Raw genomic sequence first — 7,539 nt, forward strand, 5'->3', positions numbered from 1 at the left:
GATTGTGAGTGAATAAAATCTTTAATGTATATTCATTTTTATATCTGTATCTGAGTCATTTTAACCCTTTATGAAAATTATATGTGTATGTATATAAAGATAATATGAGTTTGGAAAAGGCTGGTAAAGACAACAGGCGACTGAGCTGAGACTGAGACCTGAGTTCTTTTCCAGACTACTTTTTATTATGGAAAATTTCAAACCGAATCAAAAGCAGAAAGAAAAGTATAATGACCTTCCCACCAGTTAACCTCACTATCTGGCTTCCTCAACTGCCAGCTCCCGGCCAACCTTATTTCTTCCATCCTGTCCCCACAGCTTCCTTGGGATTATTTTGAAGCAAATTCTAGACATGTCATTTTATGTATCACTAAAATATAGAGGCTTTTTTTAAAAGAAAATACACACACACAAAACATAGCCATGATATCCTTATCATACCTAAAATTTAACAAAAATTTCTTTAAGTCATCAAATATCCAGTTATATTTAAATTGCGCCTTTTTGACATGTCATTTTTGGGCTCTGACAGCACTTCTTGACAAAGAGGCAGAGCATCTAGAACCCTGTTCCTCTCTGCTGTGCTATCTGAAGATGCATCTTCAGGGATATCTTGCTTTTATGCAGTGACTGCGCTTTTAAAATATTGCACTGTCTGAAATTTTAGAATGTAAACACTTATTTAAATGCACCACAATGAATTACTACTTGAAGAAAACCAGCAGCAAATAATTTTGATGAGCATCTCCCATTAATGTGTTTATATATCTAGATTTTTAGGTGTCAGCATTCCTAAAATGAGTCACTCCTTCACGATTGATCTACTTCAACAAGTCTTACAAAACGACTATACTTCAAAAGTACGGGCAATAACTAAAATTAGGGTCTCTAAATTTCTCTACAGGTCATGAAGGTCAGAGGCATTCACTGAACATGTTTAGATTTGCCTCTGACATACAAGCCAATAGGAGGTAATCTGGAATTAGGAGATGGAATTGTCTTCACTTTAATGGTTGAGAGCTGTCTTAAGTCAGCCCAACCTAAGAAGACTGTAGCCCTCTGGAGAACTTTTTACCTATAAAATTAAATTCATACAGACAAACAAACATTAGCCATTGCACACTCTTTGTTGGGAGCTTATGGTGACATGGAGGGAAGGAGAAGTGCAGAGAGAAAATTCTTCCCAGGCTGAGGCAGCAAATGTGAGCTTTTCTTTCTTTCCACCCTCAAGGCTAATTTGCTTCTGGGCAAACAGAAAGAATAGAATGGAATCAATATCACAAACCTGGGAACTCATAAACATCTTCCACTCAGATGTAAAACTTGCTGGAAGGAAGAAAAACGTTTTCTATCTAGTTTTAGATTAAAGACTCCGAATGCCCAACCCGAAAAGAGAGAAAACAGGGGGAGGTGGAAAGGAGGTGACGGGCAAAAATACAGGGGCAACGGTAGTATCCCCCGTAATTTATTACCTCACTGTAGTGTGACGGGGCCAATGCTTGGCCATAGCTGGCCGTGGCCCATTCCTCCCTGTGCCCTCCCCTCTACCCCTAGACTTCATTCTGCAAAGTCAGAGCCGTCGGGGGGGGGGGGGGGGGGGGAAAGTAAAAGATAGAAGGCTGGCAGCAGGAAAGGGTGAGATTTATTTGTGAAAGGAGAAAAAATACTGTGTCAAGGAAGAGAAAGGGGAGAAGGAAGACCGGTAGGGGGAGTCCGGGCGAAGGTCTGTGGGAGGAGAGTGGAGGGCGGCAAAGAGGGGGGAGCTGAACGAGGCAGCAGGAGGGTGCGAGAAGTCAGGCCTCAGGCGTGGCCCCCGAGGAATGTTAGTCTGGGTAATGAATTGGATTTTCCTTAGTATCCTTCTAGAGCTAGAATTAATTATGTTTCTGGTTCCCCGGGCTGGGTTGTGTTGGCTGGAAAGACTGAACCACGTGGATGGAGCCTCTGAATTTAGATGGGTTACATTTGGGGAGCGAATGTCCAAGTCTTTGGATTTGTGATGTGACGTCCAACTGCACCTTGAATTAAATTATCACCTGAGTCGAGAGCAATTGGTATGAAGGTCAGACTCTGGGAACCATGAAATAAAGAGTGGGTTCTTGAATTAACTCCAGAAAGTGAGAGCCATGTAGTTGAGGCTTTGCTGAAATGAAAACTGTAATTGGAAGAAGGAAAAATAGTTCCAATCTGGAAATCAGACTTATGAAGTAAATATGATACATTCAACTGAGATTGTAAAAGAAAAAAAATTACCTTGTGAAACTGCAAACTGGACATCAATTTTAAGGCAGATTCCATGGCCATCTAACTTCCTAAAAAATTATATCCCATTCCCAAGGGAACAAGCAGGTCCGTGTCAGGCCTGCCTGGAGCAGTCAAAAGCTGCTGCCTCGCTTCTCTGGTGGGGAACAGATCGCTCCAGGGGATCTGGCGGCTGCAGTGGAAGTCAACTTGAAGCAGACTTTGGAACCACTGGAACAGGATAATAGCTCCCAGAAACTTGAGAAATTCGTGGCAAATTTGTGCCAAAGAAAGGCCAAATCAAAAAACCCTGGGTTCCACCAAAATGATACAAACATGCACATACACAGAAATAAAAAGATGTCAGCATCTAGCATCCCACCAGGGGTGACCTATGAAGTCAAAGCTCGAAAAGTTGTCATTAATGTTATGGTTTTGAGAGGATGTGTCCATAATAAGCCACTGGAGGAATTTCTAAGGCGAACTCTCTGCCAGGAGTGATGAGACTTGGCAGATCTGTTGGTTGGAGCAGGTGGGTGAATAAGCCAGAATTTGCTGGGTTTTAATCCTGAAGCCCGAGCTTCATGAATGCTCACTGTTGGTGAAGCAGACCTAGGCTGAGATGGATAAATAGTGGATTGTAATGGATTTAGGACCAGCTAATGGGGCTCGCACCAGAGGCCTTGAGCAGATTCAGGGAACTGGAATGAGAGCAAGGATACTCTATCTTATTGAAGTCTTCTCGGGTGAGCGTAAATAGCACCCAAACCTCAATCGGAGGCCCCAGGAGACAGCTCTTCTTGCAGACTGGGCACCAATTTGCTTCCAGTTCAGGTACGTTTCCTGTGATGAGAGATTTGAAAGAACCCAGCACGGTTAGTCCATGTGGGGATCACCCTTGGGCTGCCTGGTCAAACTTGGAGGACTGGCCATGGCCAATGTTTGTCTTCTATTGTAGAGAACAGAGGCACCTCATGATAGCCTCTGCTTCCAGGGTGTCTGTCGATGAATCATCTTTCATTATATGAAGAACAGGGACTGGAGGAGAGAGGTGGGTATGCTTAGCAGGGGAAGGGATTAAATACTAAATCTGACCTGTTGGCCATCAGGGAGTTTTCCCATTCTCAGCCTCCGATGTTTGTGGAAAGGACAATGATGACTTCTGGCAGAGGCAGCTGGACCTGGCAGGGATTCTGCTCTGCCCAGGATAAGCTAGGAAAGCTGGGGGCATCAGATGGAAAGGGTAACAGTGACACAGGCACAGTTTCTTTCAATGCCAGCTATTCACAGTCTCCCTCTCCCCTTGCCTTGCCATCAAGGAGAATTATGGCAATGTCACTTCGGTATTTACTACATTCCTGGGGCTCTGTGGCATAACTGTGCAGTGAGAAGGACCTTACACGCCCAGATGTGGTGTCTGTATCAGAAAGTGTCTTTCCGCAGGAAGGGTAAGAGTGGAGAGCTAGCAGGGAAGAGAAAAACTGAAGGGGAAACAGAGCAACTAATGCGCACACCGTGGGAGCACCATAGAGAGCTTTTCCAGGAGAGACTAAGGCATAAAATGGGGTAATGCTGGCTTCAGAGAGCGGTGGCTTTGGGTACTAAACGAGGCAGAGAATGAGAGGAATATAAGGCAATTACCATTTCCTTTTGTTTGTTAGATTATGGTCTTTTGAATCCAACAATCCACAAAGACAGGGCTCTAGGAGCCCCAGGATTTATTTAGACCATGAATCCTACCTCATGGCAAAGTTAAAAACGTAAGAGAACCCACCACTCAAGAACTCAATCATTACCAATTTACTCTCTCCCAGCATTTACACCAGCATTTACATCCTGGTGCTTGGGGTTGAAAGCGTTTGGGGGCCTGGCTACTCCTGGTTCATCGTTGTTCCCAGTGTGAGTCTTTTCAGAGACCCAACCCAACCAAGGGGTTTCTACAGGCCCTCCCATCCTTAGCCAATCCTTGTCCCCTCTCTAAAGCATCGCTCAGGCTCTGTAACACTCTCTCCACCCCTCCGCCTAGAAACTGCAAATGCGCTCAGGAGGAAAGCAGCCCCAAACACCAGGATCACATTCTGAACCTTTCCAACTCCGCTAGATCCTGGCCTGGTAACCTGGGAATCCATTATCTTTTCAACACTGAAGCCTTCAAGAACTTCATTAATGAATGTGGATTTCCCTTAATACTCCTACTGTAAAGACGAGTCACAGAGAAGTTAGGACCTTGACTAACTTACCACCACCGGCAATGGTGGACCCAGGATTCAACCCCAGGAAGACCTGTGCCAGTATCTCCTTCTCAAGGATCTTCCCCCTGGAAGGGTGATCTGTGTGGCGCTCTGGTGATACAAGAACAAATCTTGGAAAATCCTAAGGACTATATTTCTAACATTGCAGTATTTCTACGAAAGATGATTATTAGTAAAGTAGTCCTGGGAATGTCTCATAATCAGAAGACTCAAAGGGCCAGCCAAGAACAGGAAACACTCTACAGGGCCCTCAATTCATTCTGCAGGACAAATAAACAATGTGATATGTGTTCATTCAATGAAATGCTACACACCAACAGAAAGGATGCATGCAGCATTGATGAACCTGAAATATATTAATGTGGGAAAGAAGTACCTTATTTTATTGTTTTATGTTCTTTCTTTCATGTTTTTAATAAATTTTAAAGTTTTTATCTAATAGTATTATTCCAAGGATTGGGTTAAGTCTAATTCTGCTGTCTGATGGTTTCCATGTGTAATTGGTAACTGTGGTTGCGAGTTCATCTCAGTGGGGCTTCGTCTATAGGAATCTTTATGAGGGTGTTTTCAATAGCAGTTAGTTCTGTGCTTGCTTCTGCTAGGAGACCCCCTCCTCCGTTTGCATTTTTATGAGTATTTCTTGGTTTGGAGACTATGAAGCAAGTGTAAATTCAAACTTCCATTCAGATAAGGTCAGGCCCATTTGATTTCTCAGGGAAGTCTACTGTTTTTCACCACAAAGACCAGGCCAAGACAGATGAGGTTTCTTGTAGTCTCCATGTGCTGGCAAGCATGTTTGTTTGTTTGTTTCACTGAGGATGTAGCTGGGAGTTTTACACAATTTTAGTTCCAACCTCCCACCTGGCTATGGTCAAGACCTTGCATCCTGAACCTGCATGGCCAGTAACACATACACTCCCTGGTTCCCCGGGGCAGCAGCTCTCCCCCATCTCCACAAGGCAGGCCCAGGGCCAGGTCTGTTTACTCCCCTCACAGTTGTTGGCCCCTATGTCAGTTACATTTTAGCCAACATTTCTAGTTTTTTGTAGTGGGAGGGTTTTCAATTTTTCTCAAAATTTGTTGTTAAGTAAGTTTTAGAAATGCTAAAGCCCTCCTTGAGATTCACGTCATTAGCCTGCTAAAAGGCCAACAGTTGAACCCTTTTGGGAACAATGTACACAGACTTGGATTTAACCTAAATCACTATTTTGTTTGCATATTATGAATTAGGCAGTTCTCCTTGCTCAAGAATAGTCAGGGGCTTAGCTGTTGCTTGAGGACACTACTTTACCTGTCACTAGGATGGTAGTATACTCACACAATAGGGCTTAGCTTTCCGCTACAACACGAGAGTAGGCCTGTGGTTTTAAAACAAATGCCAATTTGTATAATTAAGAATTTCCTAATTTTTAAACATGACACAATATAGAGAAATACTATTATTTGAGAACAGGAATCCCATGTCAGTCTACAGAGAGCCACTAAAAATAGATGAATCAAGCAGGCATAAGAAAATAGACACTATCAGCCAAGTCTAAACTGGCCTTTTAAAAACACTCTTCACGCAGCCAGCGTGGCTCAGAAGTTGAGCATTGACCTATGATCCAGGAGATCGCTGTTCGATTCCTGGTCAGGGCACATGCCTGGGTTGCAGGCTCGATCCCCAGTAGGAGATGTGCAGGAGGCAGCTGATCAATGACGACTCTCTCATCATTGATGTTTCTCTCTCCCCCCCCCTCCCTTCCTCTCTCTGAAATCAATAAAGATATATTTAAAGAAAAAAAATGCCAATACTATTCATATATGTTAAAATAGCATAGAAGAAAAAGAAATCACTCTATTTTATGCCATTTAAAAGGACAATTTGCTCTGTCAGGAGGTAACACTTACTTTTCCAGTCAATAAACACTCTGAAGGAGGCTCAGATGACTCGATGCTCTAGTTTCAACTCGTGGCTTTGCCCACGGCTGGTTCCCACTCATGGAGCGTCAATATGGAGTCTCAGAATTCTCTGTGCAGTATCGTTATTGGTCCCTTTGGGGCACAAATGTGCTCTGGGTTTATCCTATTGTCTCTACTCCAGTAACTAATTATAATAAATAATTTTAGGAGTTATATGCCCTACTAGTAACAATAGAACACAAGGAATTCTCATGGCATAAACCTTTCCAAAGGGTAATTTTTAGATTAACGTGATTAATCAGATGTCTATTAACTAGAATCACACTTACGTAGATTTGTGGAGTCTATAAATTACTGACTTCAATATATACAGATCTCAAAGATATTATTAGAATGGGAGATAAAGCTCATGCAAAGATTAGTAAGAAACTATGCCTCTGTCACTCCCCCATACAAAAGGAAAATGCTCAGACTCTACCCTGATGACTCCACAAGGGACCTCCCATTGAGATGAATGCTAGTCCTACTTCTCCACCTGTGTAGCTTAAAGGTTGCTCGAGTGCACCTGAGGGATCCCAAATCCATCTCTGCCTCAGCAATTCCTAATCTCACCCTCCTGCTCATGTTACACCTAAACCCTCAGCCTAGACCAGGCTCCTTTTATATAAACTCACACAGCACCTCTAGAGCTTTCCAATGAGAACTCTTATCCCACCTACTAATGTCCAACTTCCCAAGTAAAACATAAATCCTATGAGAGCACACCACTCACAAGTTGAACACTCTGGAGTCTTGGAGATCAATAGTGGTGAAGTCCAGAAGGAAGAAAACCAGTGCTGGGTCCGTATGTACTCTCTTCCCTCCTGCCGCGTGGGCACTCGTACTACTACTTCTCAGGAGCTTACCCTCATGAGGCACTGGGGTTACAAAGGGAGCAAAGATGAAGTCACTGCGGCAGAGATGACGTATGCCAGCCTCCCTTTTGGTTAGGTGTGAGCCTGTGACTAAGTCCTCACAAAGGAAATGTGACCAAAAATGGAGCACGTGTGCCTCTTGGCGGCCTACCCTTAACATCTCCCAGGAATGCTCCTCCATGCCCTCCCCCCTTCTGGCTGGTTGGGATGAAGGTGACCACAGCCACCTT

Source organism: Miniopterus schreibersii, assembly GCF_964146895.1.
Source record: "Miniopterus schreibersii genome assembly, chromosome: 10".
NCBI classification, from domain to species: domain Eukaryota; kingdom Metazoa; phylum Chordata; class Mammalia; order Chiroptera; family Miniopteridae; genus Miniopterus; species Miniopterus schreibersii.